The 20,098-nt window shown below is 41.7% G+C and overlaps 1 protein-coding gene across 35 annotated transcripts in view; it reads left to right on the forward strand.

Annotated features, from left to right (window-relative positions):
• Positions 1 to 20,098, forward strand: part of TCF7L2 (transcription factor 7 like 2) — a 187,437-nt gene that overhangs the window by 126,253 nt on the left and 41,086 nt on the right. Inside the window, exon 2 of one of the 35 annotated variants that reach the window (XM_036223104.1) lies at positions 1,783 to 20,098. This exon is cut by the window's right edge and continues 2,506 nt beyond it. The exons of the other annotated variants lie outside the window; for them this stretch is intronic. The gene's annotated coding sequence lies outside the window, so the exon portion shown is untranslated. The remainder of the gene's footprint in view (positions 1 to 1,782) is intronic. 35 annotated transcript variants of the gene reach the window in all.

Genomic DNA, 20,098 nt, shown 5'->3' on the forward strand with positions numbered 1-20,098 from the left:
TAGGAATTGTTTTCCCCATTTTTAAAGAGAAGAAAAATGTGGCACATATTTAATTTTTTTTTTTTTGGTGCCGGGTTCCCCTGAGAGTAATTGGTTAGGCCCGGGATTTGCAGCGTGGGTCGTTCTGTGTTTGCAAAGCCGGGGCGCGCACCTCCCCAGTGCACTGCCACGCTCTGTTCTCTGCCATGGCGATGGCCCCAGCTCGCTGTGACCACGTGTGAGAAGCACTGAGCAGACGCACAGATGCTCTCCAGATCCGCTGGTCCATGATAGTTGGGAAGAAAAATCTTTATTACCGGAAGTTGTGGCTTCTGAGTCTCTCAGCAATTGGCAGCATAGATTTTTGTTTTGTTTTGTTTTGTGTGTGTGGTTTTGTTTTTTAAATAATTAGAAACAGTTAGGCTCTTGTTACCACCCACAGTAGAAATTGTTTGGATCCCGCAAATTAAGGGAGAAAAAAATATGGCCGTTTGGTGGAATGATGAAAACAGGGCTTTAAAGAGGAAAGTTTCATTTTGGAGGGTGAGCTTTAGATGTGCACATGCTAGGGAGTCCTTGGTTTCTCTCTCTCTCTCTCTCTCTCTCTCTCTCTCTCTCACACACACACACACACACACACACACACACACACACCCCTGTGTCTGAATTCAGAATCAAATAATGTTAACAGTGGTTGCCAGTGATGGGAAGGATTATGTACAAGATGGCTCTGGGAGGAAACCCACATTTTTTTGTACTTATTAATGGTATGTCTTTTGTGTGAGTGGGTGTGAGGACCGAGCGCATAAAGCATATACTTGCACGGTGTGTGGTCCCTTCGGCTGCATTCCATTACTCACGATGCTGGGCGAAGTGAGGAGGAGGAGGAGAAAGCCTTCGTACAGCTTCGGAAGTTTCTATTAGATGGACCACATCATTGAGGCAGGAGCAAGCCAGTCTTCTTCCCAGGTCAAGAGGGTTGAGTGTAGCTCAGACTCTTGGTTTCTTAGGACTGCGCCGTAATTAGCTAAGCTGTGCCCCCACTTTAGTGCAAGGAAAATTGGTGTCTTTGCATATATGCTGTTCCCCTCACCCCCACCCTCGATGCCTTCGGTCAGGTCAGACATCTGTCCATTAGAGATCCTTCGCTCCCTCCTGTCCTCACCAAAACCTTCCTTGTAGTTCCAAGGCTGTTAGTGGTCACATGGGTAGAGATGATTTCCTAATACTCGTGGGAGCTCGAAGGATTTGCCTTTGTGAAGGAAGGCACAGCCCACTGGAGGGGTGTCTCTCTGTGTGTCCCAACTTAAACCGCATTGCTTTTGACTTCTGTGATGATTCCCAGGCAGCGTCCTCTTGCCATCCTGACTTGTTTAGATTTATGGGTTGTTGGCAAGCAGCTTTTTGATGCTATTGTTCTCTTAGCCAGAGGCCAAGATCCCTTGTGGAGCTGTGCCTGAATTTAATAGATGTCATCTGGACACCAGGGAGGGCGCAGAGAAGCACTGGGGGGAATGACTTGGAAGCGAGTTTCTACCTCTAATGCTGCAGTCTCCCAGCCTCTTCTTTGTCCCTCTCGGGGTAGTGCACTCAGAGTAATTATTTTGGTGGTACCACAGTGCTGGTGTACCACACCCTACAATTTTAGGACAAAGCGTACAGTGTCCTAATGGACTTGCAGAGGACCTAAAAATACATGGTAAGCTGCCCGTTCAATTCGATCTTGAATGTCTCAGTATCGTTGGGCTCTACCCTGGTTGTTTACCATTCCTAAAGATCTGTCTATTTCTTTTGTCCTTCTAGGAGTGCATATTCTATTCTTCTGGCTGTCTGGGGGCCTGGTTCGCAGGCCGGGTTCTCAGGAAGACAAAACACTGTCATTTTGGTAGCTTCGCAGATGGAGCAGTAAGGAAGACTAGAAGTTTACGGAGCTACGCAGGGAAGCAGACGGAATCTGTCAGACATCGGACTTATGACTGATAGCTGTCAGCTTGACTTTGTGGGACAGGCATCTTCCTTTACCGCTTCTGGACACAAACCATAAAAATACCTACAAAATTGGTCTTGTTAACTCCAAAGGTGACATGGTAGGGACAGTGCTTGGGACATCTGGAGTCCATTTAGCACAGTGCCGTTGGGCACTGCCGGGCCAGGCGCTGGTCTCCTGTGAGATGATGGATTGAGTCCTTCTCTTCCAGGAGTGTCCCCTCCAGCTGGAAGTAATGACTCGATTCCCGGGGAAATTCTGTCCCCTTTTGGTTTTCTACAGAGTCCCAGTTCACCCCTGCCTGTTCCTTTCTGAGGCAAGAAGTCACCTCCCGAGCTCCTGGAGACCTCAGACCTCTCTCGGTGCTTGGGTCCCTCCTTCCTGGTGTGAGTGGTTTTGGTAGCGAGGCCGCCAGGGAAAGCTGTGTTAGGGTGTTTTGTGGGCAAGTCCACCTTTGAAGTTTGGGGTGTTACCAGGGCTGTGGTTCCCACCACAGCCTAGGCGCTGCCAGACCCCTTCCTCTGCTTCTCCACTCCCCCCTTTTGCCTGATAACCGGGAACCTTTGGGTCCCATTCTCCCTCTCTTCTCTTCTCCTCCATTGGACCCATCCAGTGGGATTTCTCACCATATTTCTGTTCTTGCTCATTCATCATCAAATGTTTCCTCTACCTTTCTTCCAGTTGCAAAGATTTAAGACACATCCCATCCAGGCTCCAGGCAGACCCGAGTCTCTGAGCATTCCAGCTTCTTACGGTTTAGAAGGCTGGGTAGGCAAAGTGATTTTAAAGCACTATAGCTCGAGCTATTTAGAGTAGGACAAACAACCCTCAGGGCTCCAGTAATTAATGTTTTTAGAACCCCAATTTATTAAGAAGAGTTTGTAGTCTCCAGTATTTAAAAAAGAAGTTATCTAGGGAGATTGACTGGGTGTAGAGAAGCACTGGGGGGTAGGGGACGTCTTGGAAGTGAATTTCTACCCTTGACTGGGTAAGAAGATAGTAATAAATTGAATGTTACCTACCAGATACTGGGCTCTTGGTAAGATTATTGTGCAAATGGACCAGAACTTCTGGTGCAAGACACATAAAATAACTCAGGTCAGAGAAATGGCCCTGGGTGACCTAAAAGTATTGTTAGTAGACGTTTAATTCCTTGAGCAACTAACCCCAACCAGAATCTTAGAATTGTGAGAGCTGACTGATGACCCAGACTTAACTGTCCCATCACATTCTCTCTGTAAACCTGGGGAGACTGAGGCCCAGAGAGGGGGTGACCGCTGGAATGTCATGTGCTTGTGTAGCCGGATAGCAGTAGAATCAAGACGAGTATCCAGACCTTGGCTTTTCTCTGTTCTGCTACCTCCGATTTAAGGCAGAGTTTGATTTTGTGAACCATTCATGTTAAGTGCCATTCATTTCAAACTCTCTGGATTAGTGTGAGAAGTTCAGTGTGTTCAGTATGAATTCACTTCTTTTCCACTTGAGAAATCCTGATTTTCCGGGATGGCCTGGGTGTTGTCCTGGTGATGGGGTGGCTCGTGGTGGTGATGAGGATGGATTAATTAATAACAATCAATCCCTGAAGTTTAGAAAGAGGTGAGCTGGAGTTCAGACACCAAGAGTATTGGGAACGAATGTGCTTTAGCAATGCATAGAAAATCAGATTTTGCCGTCCATATGTGTGGTTTGAAAGAGGGAGGAAAAACTAGTCTTCGGCAGGGAATTTTGTCCTCTTACCTAACCCACCACCTTCTTTCTGGGCTTTTGTTTAAAACTAAAGCTTTACAGATGTGCGAAAATGATCCTTGAGAAACAAGTTTGACACCAATACTGTGTGATAAAACTCGGAAAGTATCTAGGTTGGGTTCATCAGCGCTTGAACTCAGAGCAACCCTGACTGAGTTGACCACAATAGGAATGGATTCCAGAGTTCACTAGAGACTTTCACATTTTTTGCTAAGAGCTCTGTTCTGCCCCTTGCACCCCCCATGTCCCGTAACTGGGAAACAAGCTGGTGTCCTGAGTTGAGTTGGGCAAGTGTGTTTTGACTTGCAGCCCATGCTGGGAGTGAAGCTCTCATTATGTAATGTTAAACTGGGCCCAGAATGTCAGCTGGGCTAGACCTGCCAAAGCTTGAAGAGTTGGTTGGGAATGGGCTATGTTTAGTATGACTAATCCAAGTTGGCCGGGTAAAGGAGTGGGTGGATGTCTCGGGAGGAAGGCATGACTTGTGCTATTTCGAATCTTAGCACTTTGTGTAAACTCCGCAGCAGCCTTCTCCCCCTCCCCCCCCCCCCCCAAAAAAAAAAAAGTTGAGCTTTATGACCAACTAGTAAAATCAGGGGATGTTGACCGGTACTCAAGATTGCTGTAGATATCTGTGATCAAGGCATCATGGTATTTCACTGGCAATTAAGGAAGTAACATTTTTTGGGTTTTGTGAAATGGTGTTTTTTAGAGTAGCCTGTATTAGTCAAGGGTTGATGTCAGGGAAACTTAGTAATTAAAGTCATTATACAAAGTAAACATTAGGTTCCTTAATGAAGATAGCAATAAACGCTAACAACATTTATACAGATTTAAAGTAAAGAAAGAGGTGGGCTATTTTCCTAAAAGGGATTCCACAATATAAATTTTATGTCTGTCTGCTGACCTTCTTAGTCTTTATTTGGGGGCCCTTCACTCCCTTTGCCCTCTTTCTGGCTGCCCCCCTCCCCAGCTTCCTCTTGGCTCTTCTTAGGGGACAGAAGAATCCCATTTTTATGCAGATGTCTTGCTTTAAAGGTAGAAATAATCAGGAACCACTTTGCACAGTGATCCTGAAACACAATGTGGTCTTCACTCCCCACCAGAAAAAGGTTGCATTTCGCTGGGGACGGTTTCGCTGGGGACGGTTTCGCTGGGGACGGTTTTGGTGGGGATGGCCGAGACCAGGCTCTGCCCTGCCCGAGGTACAGGGGCGACTGCTTTTGTTCCTTCTCCGATGAATGGAAGTAAAGTGTGCACTGAACCTGGAAACACCTCCTTTTGTGTCCACTGCTCTCCTAACACAGGCCGTTAAACTTGGGGCAGTCGCTCTTGATGGGGCATTGAATGGCGCCAGCATTGGGGGGGGGGGGCTCACACTGAAGCCATTGAGGGCATAGAGATGCCCTTGTTTTCTGAGTTTTAAGAAAAAGAGGGAGACTCAGGGACTCCAGGCATCAGTGTGGCCACTGCACTGACTGCTTTTCTAGGTCTGCGCTATACCCGAGGCGCTGCCCAACCAGAGAGGTCAGCGTGGGCAGGAAGCACTGCGGAGCCCCTGCGGTAGAGACGTGGTGCCCCCGTGTGCATCCGAGTAGGATGCTGCCTGCCTTGGTCCCAGCCATCATTTCTGCAGGGAGGGTGCTGTTTTCCTCCAGCATCCAAGTTAAAACCCACCTCTTCCACCTTAGGAATAACCCACTCTCCCGATCCCCTGCCAGCGACATTTTTGCATAACTTCCCTGTTGCCATCTGGTCTTTCAGAGGCACTTCTGATCTTAATTATAGCATTCCGCCTTTGTTTATTTAAAAATCAGAAGGCAGATAGGCCAGTGAGGGTTTATCTGTACTAATTGTGCCAACATACCTGCCAACTGTCCCCTCAGTAAAGGGAACCGCGCTACAAACCCTACCGACAGTGTTTACACACACACACGCACACACAGCACATGCATGCACACACACAGCACATGCACGCGCATGCACACACACTCTCATGCCGTCTAACCCAATGTGTTGACCGGAGGCAGAACTATACTTTCAGCTTTAGAGTTCCCATACTAGCCTTTTCTATCCATCCTCTGCTGTGTAGTGTTGACTCGAGGAGATTTAGCACAGGGCTGGGAAGAGTCAGTTCTGGGTTCAAGTTCAGACTCTGCCACTACTGTGTTATCCTGGGGAGATCATTTTACTCGTTGGGAGTCATAGTTTTGCCATTTATAAAAATAGGGGGAGCAGCACTCACATCCAGGAATGATGTGGGATGTAAATGAGCTATTTAGGTAGGAAAGGCTAGAGGATGGGTTAGGTATCTCTGTACAGGGGCCATCCAGTGTCCCTGTACCCTTTGTAAACTAGAGTTTTGATGCAGGGGACTCTGTTGCCCATCTTTTGAAACTTAATGTGTGTAGAGTTCATGTTGCAGTTTTTTACCTGTCTCTTGATAATTTTGCTATTTTAATTAAACAATTTCTTTTACAATGTATAGTATTTTGTTGGTGTTTTAAAAAGTTACTCTTGCTTGAAGATTGTAACAAATTTCACACTTTGAAAATATACTCCGTTGAAGCCACTAATGAGACATGATTAGAAAACTTTTAAACATCAGTCTTATCCTCTTTTTAAAACATTGTAATTCTGGGCTTCTTCCCTTGGATTTAAGAAACTCTTCTGTTAGAAGAATCAATTCTTATAGATCTCTATAATGTCTAGGTAAAGTATTCATTTTTAGAAAAATAGTATCTTTTTAGATAACGAACATTTAAAAAAATAATTTTATTTAAATTAATTTTAAGTATACAGTACTAGGTAATGAACTTTTAATTGTTATACTAAGTTCTGATACCTTTTTCATCAGACTTTCACAGTCTGAACAATAGTTTAAAGAAATCAACTTTAGGAGTTGTGTTTAAAGAATTTCTGATTCCAACATTCTTTGAAATATTTTGAGATTTTCTACTGGAGGTATTATTTTTTTTCAAGATTTTTTTTCCTAAATAGCATTCTAGTAGTATCATTTTTATATACAAATTCCTGCAACAAAACATTTCTTGAGCATCTATCCAGTGCTAAATTGTTGGCTCTTGACCTCTATATCTGTTTGTTTTATCTAATTTATAGTTGGAAAAGCAGCTAAAAATGTTAAGAGTTTATGCCAGTACTTTGAGGAGTTATAGTTTATTTAGCCCTGGAATGAAGTACAGAAGTTCCAGAAAAGCCCACACTGTGTATTGGGTCAAAGAAAAAAAATCCAAATTCGTATTAATTGGTATTTGTGATCATTCCCTGAAAACCAGTGATGTTTCTGTCCCAAGCATAGACTGATTTGGCCAACTGTAAGGGGTCAAGCAAAATAGCCAGCAGCCGAGTCTAGTGTGGTGTGAAAACCACACTTGTCTGATTGTTAGCGCCGTTTCCCAAGTCCATGTTGTTCTCTGACCTCCAGTTCAGATAGCTGTTCATCTTTAGACGATTCAACAACATAATTTAGCATTTGGGATTCTTTAAAAAGCTACAATAGGGGTGATTAAAAACTTGTGCTTCTTCTGTAGCATGTGAAGCAAGCTTTTCAATTATATTTTTCAGGGGTCAGAATAATTGGAGTTGAACATTGAGCTGGGTAGTTACAGAACTGGATTCTATTTGAGATTAAGTGACTTTGACTAGATTATACCGTCAGAGTACACAGAAATGCACCTGTTGGTTAGTTCTTTGACTGTTCTAAGTAATTATCGTCCTCCCTAGATTGTAGGCTCGCTGAGGGTAGGGACTTTTCCCTGTTTGGTTGTCTAATTTATTCCCATTGCCTATAACAGTGCCCAGCATGAAATAGACATTGAATTAGTATTTATCAAATCAGTGAATGAATCTTGAAGGTTTCTGCTGTATTCATTACAACAGCATCAATAATTATTTCTCCTCCTTTTTCATTTGCTGAAATTACTAACCAGCCAATGTTGAATGAGTCCTTCTAAATCCTTTGAGCGTGTTTGTTTTTCTGAGTATAGAGTGAAGCTGTTGTCATGCTAGACTTTATTTGATTACGAGAAATAGCCCCTCCCCACTTTCCTTGATGAGAGGTGCTAGACAAAAACAAGATGGTTTTGGGGAAAGGTGAAAAAAAACCACTGCCGTCCAGACTGTACTAAGATGCTTGGTTGCATTCAGAACTGGTTTCACAGTCTGCTTTTCGCAGGCGATTGCAACATGCTTTCCATCTGGGCCCCATGGAGGAGTGTGCCGCTCCAGCTCCTCACTGCGGCGGGAACATTGGCACGGCCGCCGCCGGAGACGGCCAATGGGCGTTGCTGCGGTGGCGGCATGACATAATCTAATTTTACTTTATTATTTGCTGGATGTGCCCATTGTATGTTAGCCTCTGGGTGTGTTTACAAGGAGCTTAGGAAAGAGGTAGAGACAGTCTTGTCTGTAAAAGCCGTCTTGCCAGCGTAAGGGCCAGGCATGCTCACACGCACACACACTCTCTTCCTTGGCATCCAGCACCAGCACTGGGCCAGGGGTAAAGATCGCTGCCATCCAGTAAGTAGCTCGAAAGGCTCAGAGGGATCTGCCTTTCTAAAATCTCCTCTTCAGCGCTGTGATTTCCTGTGGCGGCAGCTTGCTACGTGTTTGTATGTGTGCGCGCGCACACGCATACACACACACACACACACACACACACACTAATTTCTCAGAGAACACACGTGTGTTGTAAAGGCCACGGCAATGCCCTGCACTTACTTAGTAGAGTTTAAATCCACTTGCTGGATTTGGGTGACTTTCCCTGGCAACATTCCTAAACTTGCTGTGAAAAGCAAAGGCTCGAAGTCCACAAAAACATCGTTTATCGGTTAATGAAAACCAAGGAATGTCGGCACGAGATCCTGCCGCTGTGAACCGTCACCTTCCCCCTAATGTGTAGGCGGCAGGTTGTCTTCATCCAGAGACGGGCCATCATGTGTTCAGGCATATGAAGCGATAAAGGAAGGCGAGCTTGGCCAACGTCCACATACTCAGATTCTTTAAAGAAGAGAGAGAAGGTTTTTCCCTTAATTATGCTTTTCTGGTGAGTTTCTATATGTCGCTGCCGTTCATGAAATGGCTTCCTCCCCTTCTAATTCACTGGTTAGTTTCAGCTTGGTTCTAGCAAAGAGTTACATTTATTTGTAAAGCAGATACCCTTTACAGTCACCACATTCCCTTATTTTTGTCGTATTGCTGCCGCGGTACTTAATTAGGGGCCTCATGGGCGACAGGAGTCTTTGGGTTCTGTAACGGAAAACCAGCCCCCATGTACTGACCATCCAGGTCTGTCCTGTCAAATCAGGGAAACCTTGACAGCTTGCAGGCTCCCAGGCATCCCTCCCTGCGGTTCATTGAGGAGGTTAGCAAGCTAAGTTCTGATCCAGCAAATGAGTGCAAGAGTCCTCATTGTTACTTTGAAATATTTTAATTTTGATCATATTGGCAACTCCTAACTTTTATTAAAGCAACTCAATGTGGTTATTTCATCCGCAACCCCCACTCCCATCCCCCACCCATACTTGATTGGTCAGTGGCTATGAAGGCACAAATCACAGGGACTAGGGCGTCCTCGCTCCCAAGGACAGCTGACCTGGACTAGATGCAAAGGCCAAGTTGATGAGTTCTCTTCAAGGGGGCTCTGTGTGGCTGGCAACCTTGCCTTGAGAAAGGAGGCGTGCCACCTTTAGAAATTGTGACCCTTCATTCTTGTTAGTCTTCACATACACTTACCTAGTCCCCAAGAGCTTTGCTGTCTCTCCTTTCCCATCAACATTTAAAGAAATTAAAGTTAATTTCATTTGTTTTCCACCATCCAAATTGGGGAAGCTACAAATAAATGAGGCCATTATAAACATCTTAAACCCAAGGAGTTCTACTTTAGTCAGCCAAGGATCTCTTTTGAAGAGGGAGAGGGAAAACTAAATAATTGAGTCAGGTGTGTTTTAAGATGTGAAATCTGAAACAGTCTTTTGAGAACCAAAATGCGAAGCCAGTCGCTTAGCCTCGAACTTTGCACCATGACTCTGCTTTTCAAAATGTAATGGCCACCGGAGTGGGTTTAGCTTGACCATCGGCTGTTAGAGGTCACATACAGTCTCAGTAGTTCTTAGAATCTTAATAACGACCTGTAAGTTTTCGGAAGGAAATGCTGATGAATAATCCTGCAATTGCTTTGCCTGGTACTTTATCGAAGTGCTGTCCTCAGTTCAAATGTTTGCTCCGGCACCATCGTTGTTGTTGTCGTAAATCAGAAATGCTTATCCATCAGTCGCCTGGTTGGGGAAAATGTCATTTGTCATGTAGCACTTTCTCAAGGAGTATTTGGAATGTTCTTTTCTTTTTTCTTTTTTAATACCAAAATATATAATGATCTTTGTCCTAAGGACATATTACCATTGTGATTCCTGTATAGGATTTTTCTTTATCGATGCTGGTTTGTAGGTTCTAGAGACTCCACTTGGTATTCTTTGCATCCTGATCAGAAGCTTCGACTTTCTGGTCCTCAGTGGAGAATACATCCTGTGATGACTTGTGGGTGCCCTTAGTGGAGGCAATGGTGTGTGGTCTTGTGAGAACGCAGAGTGTTAGCAGGTCTGTGTTTTCCTCCAGCATGGAGTTTTGTCATTTCTAATGATGACAATCCATCAGTCTACACAGTTCAAAATGAAGATAAATTGAATTAATATATGTGAGTTAAATGACTCATTGATATAATTATACTGTGAAGATTTCTTTAGTGTAACCTAACACATTTAGTGGTGTTAATTGTAATGGCTTTGCATGGGAGCATTTAATTTCATAAGCAAACAGAATAATTTATTAATTCTCAAAAAGCTATTTCAAGGCCTAGTCTTAGAGAGCAAGAGTGTATATTTAACTTGATGTCAACTGCGGTCTTAGTATATGCTTTGCCTCATCAAATTGGAAATCGCTGAGAAATTTTTAATTCCAAATTTTATTAGTATATAACCACTTGTGCCCCATTCAACAGTGTATTGAAATGAAAGTGGGAAATGGGTACCCTCTAGTAAATCTTAGTAAGTTATTGAAGATTGAAGAACACTGAATAATAAAACAGTTCTAATTGCAGTTAAAGCTATATTGGCGGCAGATATGTCTGAATGAGGATGATAAAACAGCCAAGGATGAGCATTGGATGGCGAACTCGAAGAGGAGTAATAGATTAAATGCAAAGCTCAATTCAAATATTTTGCGAAATGTAGGCATGCTGTGTAAACCCATTTTTTGCTGAAAAGCATGTTTTCTCTCATGTCAGAAATGATCACAGGAATCCTTTTAATATTCATTTAAATAGTTTTTAATTGGCTTCAGAGAGTTGAAAGTTCAGCATGAAGGTGAGATCTAAGCTTACTAATTAGATCGAATGCAGTTTGACTCAAAGAGCAGACTTGATAATTAAAGAATTTCATACCAAATACATGTTTTGAAAACATTCTTTGCACATCCTTGAGGTAAAAATGGCTTTCCCAAAAATTCCCATTTTTTCCCAATAGAAATTACTCTTAAAGAATGATTATAAAACCTTGTGTTGCTTGTTAGAAAATGACAGTCCGTTTATCAGAGCTAACCTCTCATTTGTTTGTCACTGAGCTGACATCCTGTGTTCAGGTTATTCTGAATTTTTTTTCTCTATCCAAGCGGAATTTTGACTTGCATGGAATGTTGTGATGAACACAAGTTGTTGTGTCTTGTGTTTTCCCCCAAGTTGTTTGATGCTGTTGAAATGGAAGGCTGAGTAGAAGGGGGCACTTAAGCAGTGAAGGGTTTTTCTTTGTAAATAATAGATCAAGAGCACTGGATCTGTATCTAATGGAGCTGTGTGCAGCCTCCGTTTCAAGGACAGCGCGTGGTTTTAAAAACCACAACTACCGGCCATCCTGTCTGCAACCTGTGGTCAGTTTTGTGACTGTGTCTGTATGTGAATTTGCTGGCTTCTTGTGATTCGCCTTTGCCTTCCCCCCTTAAATGGTTTGCTGGAACGTCATAGTTTATTTCATGCACTTGAAAAAGCCCCAAACAATATATTTTATATATGTATAAAATGTTACAGATATTATGTATGTTTTGTATATAAAAATCGTATTACATAGAGAGATATCTGTCCACTGTCTATATCTAGAGAGACAAATACCTCCTTACTGGTTCCTGTTTTCTGTAATTAGAGAATGATTTAAGGAAGTTCGGTCCTGTTTTACTAAAATGTTTGAATGAACCTATTTGACTATGATGTGCTCTACTAAGAAAACGTCGATGTATGTAGCTGACATTACTGCAGAAAGTAGTTTATCATAACAGCAGAAAAATTGGATTGGTAAGGTTCGTAAACATGCTTTCTTGATAATTTGATGAAAAATTTAATTGACCATCTTCTTTTCATTTCCCCCTTTCCCTTTGGAGTTGATAAATTTATTCTTCTATTTGCTGGTTTGAATATATATTTGAAAATCATAGGCTGAATACTCAAAGTATCGTTGGGATAATTCATACTATTCTTAAAAGCATAATAGGGCTTTGTTCCTCCTGAATTTGAATTAGTTATACTTTATTATTTGCAATCTAAATATTATACCTAATTAATATTTTTCCTTGTATTGTTAGGGTACAAACATGCAGCAGTGTCTTAAAATATTTAGTCTCTGTCAAAAATGTCATCGAAAATAGAAAAATAAACAGATGTTAAATGTCAAATAAGAGTCTGTATAAATAAAACAAAAATGCAGATAAAATCTAGAGATTCCTTTGATTATTTCTGAAATAGTTTATAAGATTATAGAGTACTTTAAATGGAAACAGTTCTTTTTTTCTAAGTGCATCTCATAAATTTGGGCATGTTTTTAAAAGGGTTAAAAATAATTTCCCTATAAAATAGGTTTCTAGGTAATAGATTTTATCCCAAATATTTTAATATTTTTATTACAGATAAAAATATATGTTGGAAACTAATGCTTTTAGTGCACCACTGTCTTGAAAGAAAATCATTAATCTTCTGAAACGTAAGCGTAAAGTTGATCCATTTTAGCCTTCTTGTCCATGAATCGTTGATTATTGGTTTTGAAGGAAAGCGCAGAATGAGTGTGTTTTGAATTTTAACTTTGAAATCATAGATGTACAACATGTTCGTTGCAGTCAAATCACAAGCAGAGAGAGAACCCATTTGAACTAATTTTTTAAAGCATTCATGTCAGGGCATTATTTATAGGAATGATAAGTTTCAGATTTTAGGTTTTAGAAAGTTGAGGTTGGCCGTACTTCAAATCTACGATTTAACTGCTTTGAAAGAATGACTTTGCCTGTCTTCAGGGGGAAACAAACAACTTAGGGACATCAGTTCATTCTTTTGCAGCCTTTCATCCCTAAGTATAACAAATTGTTTCTTTTATTAATGTGATACTTGCACTATCGAAGCAGTTCTTAGGGGAAAATAATCAGGAAGACATGCTTTGCTTCGCACATGCTGCAACCTGAAATATGTTGTTAATGTTCCTTGAAGGAATTTTCTTCTCTCTCTTTTTCCCCTCTCAACAAATACAGCTAACATAATAGAAATTGCAGAAAAGGATACAATGAGATTTCTTCCCCTTCTCTCACAGCATGTTTTGGTTGGCTAGGAGAAACCAAGCTATTGGAATATGATTATTCCTATTTAAGGGGAAAAAAATGATATAATTTGTCATCTTACCAGTTCTCGGCATTCTGTGTGGTGCGCGCTTAGTCAGTGCCGGGAAAACAGCGGTCTGACAGCTAATAGATATCTCTGCCCTCAATTGTTTAGACATTTTTGTCTTTTGTGACATTGAAGAAAAGACAAGGAAGGGAATGGAAGCAACTAAAAAATGTCAAAAGATCAAAAAATCAATGGGCCGCAGGAATGCGATCTGTTTACCAGGGGGTGGCTGCGCGCTCTGTGCCGCCAGAGGTCCGAGGCGTGGCGTCTGGGGTGGGAGCAGAGTCGGGTCGCCTCCTCCCCGGGAGACCCCGGGAGCCGTGTGACAGCGCGCGAGGCAGCGCTTCACAAAGCAAGCACGTTAGCGCGCGCCCCGCGCTCCCGGGACCCCCCGCGGATAAATAATAAAAACACACGAAAGCTCGTCTTCTAAGACGGCCCGAACCAGTTTTGGGGTGCTGTGCCTTTCCATCCATTTCCAACCATTTCCACATTCGTTAGGCTCAGCCCAGTAGATGGGATGTAGGATTTACTCGTGGGCATTTTAATTTTCCGGTCAGGGGAGAGAATACTTGACGTTTTTATTTATTTATTTATTTGATTTTGGAGGGAAAAAAGTCAGTAAGAGCGAAATGGGTGATGATGGGGGGCGGGGGCGCGTCAGGCAGATGAGTAGTAGTTTTTTCCCTGGCTTGAGCTATCTGGACAAGGCTTGCTTATGTCTTGGGGTGCTCAGTGGTGGGGGTTGAGATTTTATTTAATTGAAAACTTGTCTCTTAGGACGAGATAGCGTATGCAGATAGTAAGACAATTTTAATTTAATAATAGGTGATTCAGTGTTGGTGGCTTTCCATAAAAACTTTTGGGTTTTGAACTAAAGACCTTTAGTTGCCTTTTCTCTTTCCTTTTTAAAACTTTTCAGCCAACTAGTTTTGTGCGTGTGTGTATGTGTGTCTGTGTGTGTGTGCGCATGTGTGTGTGTGTGTTCACCGCACATTTGCCTTACAAACAGTGACAGCCTAGGAGAATGGAGGGACCCTAAAAGGCGAGGCTGCAGTGTGTTGGGGAAATTTCTTTCCCAAGCCTTGTAGTCGCTATTTGATAGCAAGTGTGGTCCAGCCTGCATATTTTATAAACTTTCTATTAAAGTTGGGGCATGTTATCATAAAACTCAATTGCGATACTTTGTATTACGCTCTGGGATTGAGAGATAGACATAGGATTAAAAAAACAATTTCTAGGCATTTCTAGATGATAAATTTAATTTTCTTTGCTATTTGGAGGTCTTCTTTGAAAATGCAATTGTAATGAACGCATTCAGAACTGGAGAATAGATTTACCCTTGGCTTCAAATAGTCGACGTTATCAGGCGCTGTCATTCGTTCCTTCCTATTTTCGGGCTGCTAATTGATGTTTTTGATGTCAGCAAGAAAATTGAAGAAAATGTCATGTGTGAACCAGTGCGGAAGTTAATAAGATTGACTTCGTTGACAGAATTTACAATGAGAGCAGAGACCGCATAATGGGACCGCTGCGAATTCTTTGGAGTCAAAATTGACACCTCACGCTAGGCCAGTGGTCGATAGGAGAGATGGAACATTTGGGAAAGTTCCTAATCTCATTTTTCCCCCCTTACCTTTTGGTCTCCGATGGTTATTTAGTTTCACCAGCAGCTGTTTATCCAGGGGGCTATTGCTTCGGACCTCGCTGGGGCCTTAGTTCAGGCTCCCGGTGCCACCAACAATGCTTATTTTTTATGCTGTTTTGAGTTTGAAAGCAAAAGAGTCTTAAAAAGGTTAGATTAAGATGTGTCTTAAGGAAAGATATACTAATATCGGTCAGGGTCATTGCAAATGCTTGGGTTATGTGCAATAAAGCCAAAACGCAAATCCTTCTCTGAATAAAGAAACCGAGTTGGCACTAAGATTAGTCCTTGAACATAACAGGCTCTAACTTGCAAGCAAAAAATAATAAAAGTTTGTGGCTACATGTCCCCGAACTCCCCAAAGAAACATTTTAGCCATGGTGTCCCTTAAAGTTATTTTTATGAGTTATTGAAAGTTTAATATAATAGTTTAATTTTCCAGTAATGCAGCAAAGTTTATTGGATTTGTGTGTATAATTATGGATTGGATTAGTTGAGTTTGGTTCAGTGCATCTGATTATCTTCTGGCCTTTAGGGAAATGCGCTAAAACCCTAATATGTCCAGTACCCCCAAGCGGTCTCTTTTTGAAGGCGCCGCACAAAATGTGGTCTCTACCAGCACTCGGCCTCCAAGGATCTTCAGTGAGAGACATTATTCTTGGAATATCCAATTAATTCCACGGGCAGTGATCAGTTAGCGCTTCTTCTTCCTTTCTCGCCATTTGAAATGCTAACACAATGAATATTTTCTCATTGGTCTGTGTCCCTCGGCTAAGCTGTTGCCGCGGGCTGAGAATTTCATCGACTGATGAGACCAGAGGCTCCGCCAATAAAAGGTTACAGTACGTGATTTGCATGCCAAGTGGGGTTTGGTTTCATGAACTTAAGAGTTCTTTAACTTTTATTTGACTTTTTTCTTTTGTTCAAAGTAGATTGAGGGGCGAGTATATTTGTGAGTGTTTCAAGTATGAAAATTACCAGGGACAGTGGGTCACAGTGATACTTTAGACCATCCTCATGGAGATGGTAAAGATGGCCTTTGTGTTACCAGCTTTTGTGGAGAAAAGCCACATGAACTCTCTAGGACCAGGTCTATACGAAAGCATTTTCTCAAATGTTGTGATTTTGTGTTGAGTTCCTCTAGTAGCCCTCAATAGCTTGACGTTTTGGGGAATGGTACTGTTAGAGTATCTTGTAGTACTAATAATCAGACACAGCGTCATTTGAGATAACGAGGGAGCCGTTGAGTAGGGCATTTGGAAGAGGAAGGAATGTCCTTTTCTTTGGAGTGGTTGGTCATCAGAATCTTGGGTACCAAGAAAGTAATGCCTTCTGGAAGAGTATTCAAAGGCAGAACACCTTCTATTTTCAAGAGTAAACTGGAGGTTATTATGGAATATCGAGTTGCATTGAGCACAAGAAAATGTACATCGGGATCACCGTCAGCACCACTTTGAACCAGAGTAGATCATAATGGATTAGATTAGAGCCTATAGAACCTAGTTGCAGAACTATTTCTCAATTAGACAAAGCCCCACAACGTAAGAGGCCGACAGCACTTCCTCACATGTCCAATTGACTACACTAAACGCTTGGCTCAGAAAAATAACACCTGATGGTGTCACTGTATCTCTTTCGTCTTCCAGAATCTTCCAAACTTGGATTTTATTAAGTCAAGATGCTCTTTGTTGATTTAAAGCTATAATAGATGTCTTCTGATCTGAAGAGTATCGACTGACACAGAGGGGGAGGCAGCACAGTCTCACAAAGGTACCCCAATCCCTTCTCAAGATGGGGGAAGGAGGGTTGGAGGTAAAAGAGTCAGCCTTCAAACCCCTGTTATCATAGAGGAAGGGGTAATGTGATTGGAGACTTGACATATTTCAACCGAAGGAAAAATCATGATACCTTTACCAAAACCGTTAGCAAAAGGGAACTGGCAGGGACGGAATGGAGAGCATTTCCCCGCTTCTCCCCCTGCCGCCCTCTTCCTTCCTTCCTTTCCTAGCTGTCTGTCTGTGAGGAGCAAAGCAGGTGGCTCCCTGTGGCTGACTTTTCATGACAACATGCCATTAGAAATTGCCGTCCTGTTGATCAATCCTCTCGACATGACAGATTTGCCGCAAGGCCTGGCTCTTTGAGCGCCAGCACTGTGGCTTTTCCCTCCTTTTTTCCTGCACTAATTGGTGAAAGTTTTTTTACTGTGCTAGTGGCAGAGGAAATTCTTTTGAACGTTGTCACAATCAAGTGTTGACTTCTTCAGAATTGCAAGTAGGTTAAGTGAGTATCAACATTGGGGGGTAGATAGGAGGAGGGGAAACACTAATACGAGTTACGACCACCTAAATTTTATGATTAGAACCAAATTGGAAAACAAACTAATTGGATTGTGCGTGCGCGCGCGCGCGCGCACACACACACACACACACACACGAAGGCAAGTATTAAAATTATGGTCCTTTTAAACTTCCATTATATTTTGTCATTTTAGGGGGTCCCAGCCTTGACATTTGGACTGGGAAAAACACCTTGTCATGTTGGAGGGAAATAAATCCATTGTGACTCCTTACTTTCTTCCTGTAATAAATGAATTCAGAATAGCATAACACAAGCATTACATAACATACTATAAATCAAAAGGGGCACATAAAGCTTCTCTTAGTAGAGAGCATTTTACTCTGAACTACTGACATTCTACTGTCCAAAATCAACATACAAAGAATAAACTCTTGGCAAAGGATTCGTTCTCAGATATTGATTCTTTACTGGAGTATCAAGATGAAATTCTGCTTCAGTTTTGCTGTTCTGGTTACATATTAAGATTATTTTTGTAACCTGGAATATAATAACCTTTAACATTATTTAAATCCGAGCTTCTCAATGAGACTAAGAATTATTATGGTTTATCTTTCTTGAGAGAATCTGAATTTGAAATTTTTTAATATCAATGATTCAAAATGTTTGCTGAAGGAATTTGTAAAATTATGCTAATGACATGTTCTTTGGTAATAAAATTGTTGGAGTAAAAGTTTTGTTTAGCCAGATTGAGAGAATATGTATATTTAAATTTTTTATGTCACAATCTGTGTAGTAAGTACATTCTGATTCTTGCCTATATACCATTTCAGAAAATTCCTAATGAAAAAAAAAAATAACAGAGGGTCTGAAACCCTATCTACATCTTTATCGTGGGTTTGCAATAACCACTGAAAAGAAATCCTACCCAAAAATAAGGGTTTTGTACTAACTCATGATATAAACATAAAAATTTCATGTAAAAAAGGAGTCGACTTCTATTCCACAGCAGATATTTACTAGGAAATGAGAATTACAGAGTATAAATTCCTAAGATTATCAGCAAAATTTCTAGCTAATTATTTTAGTGTTAAGTACAAAATAGAAGGCGAAAGGAAACAGTAAAAATGATGCCCAGAGTCTACCTGACCCCCGCATCCCTTCTCAGCCATCGCATTCGCTCCAGGTGTTACAGGGGGAGAAATGGAGAAACCCCTATGGAAAGAAGCATCAGTTCGTGTAATTAATTTTGCCATTGTAAAAATCATTTGTAAAATTTGCATTATTAACATTATCAAGTCACTAGCTGGTGAGACATCAGACATGACGAGAGTGAAGGGCAGCTTAGGGAGAGCTGGGCTTTAAACCTCAGTAGATCGGAGTTAGGATCAAAGGCGCTTGCTTTATGTGGCTGTGCTAGACTTTGAAGTCATGACTGCACCTACAGCACTCATTTCATCAAGTTCACTGGTGTCTTAATAGCAGATCAATAAGTTTCAAAGTCGGAGAGTTAATTTGATACTAGTGCTGATGCGGTCGTGCTGGGGAAGCCGAGAGAGAAGCAGAGAAAGCTGCCTATTAACAACTCCGGTACAGAGTGCACAAAGATGCAGATTACGGATCTGTCCATGACCCTGAAAAGACAGGTTCTGGCCAGGGGTGGGGAAGCTGTGGATTGATAACGCAAGGAGTCCTTAATTAGATATCCCAGGTTATTTGGAAGCTAGTCTCATTTTTAAAACTCTTCAGATACATAAGTACGTGTGTTTGCACATATCAGTTTGGTATATATAGATAAACATGTGCCAGAGGAAATGCATGCATACACCTTTTTTGAAATAAAGGTGGAAATCTGCATAAAGACAACTGTAGGTTTATAGGATGATGTGGGGGAAAATGGTACAAAATCTGTGATTTTGAAGGGAGCTTTGAAAGTATGCTTACATCATAGGGGGCCGCATTGCTGCTGCTTTTTTTTTTTTTTTAAGCAGTATCGGGAATATCTCCTTAAGTGAATAATATGTAGGCAATAATAATTTGATACAAGTCCATTTTGATCCACTTAAAAAAAAAAACTCTTCAAGAAAAGTCTTAGCCCCAAATTTCTTTCCTTTATAGCATAACTTGATGTGCGTACAAATAGAATTCTTTATTGAGCTCTGTCTCCACTCCCTCACAAGATTTTGTCTCGTCTCCCCATTTTTATGATTCATTTTTATGATATATTCCAAAGGTTCATTGGACATAAAGAGCCAGTAGGTGAAGGCACTGGTAAATTGAGAGCGGGAAGAAAAGTTGGGCCAAAGGGGAATGTTTGTACGTATGCTGGGATTTTTCTTTGTTTTCAGTGGTTTCGTTGAGGTTCTTCTTACAGGATAAGCATAAACATTGTGGGGAGTGTGGAGGAGATGACATCAGTGGCTCTTGCAGGAGGGGATTTGGGGAAAGGCTTTTTTTTTTTTTTTTTGGTGCAGAGGGGAGGGTATAAAGATACAGAGTTCAAAGATGCAAATCGCGAGAAAGTAGAAACCTTAAAAAAAAATTTTTTTTATAAGAACTTTCCCATCTGTATGTACAGCACCGGCTTCCCAGCATCGAAGGTCAGATTCACACCCTTTTCGAACAAAACTCTAATTTAGAATGTTCATCTAAGGGTTGATAATGGTATTAGAAGGCCAGTGGGGTGGTCAGTGGGTGTTGTAGATTAGCTCAGTGGCCATTACGGCTTTACCTAGAC

Source organism: Rousettus aegyptiacus, unplaced genomic scaffold (genome assembly GCF_014176215.1).
Source record: "Rousettus aegyptiacus isolate mRouAeg1 unplaced genomic scaffold, mRouAeg1.p scaffold_m13_p_6, whole genome shotgun sequence".
Taxonomy (NCBI): domain Eukaryota; kingdom Metazoa; phylum Chordata; class Mammalia; order Chiroptera; family Pteropodidae; genus Rousettus; species Rousettus aegyptiacus.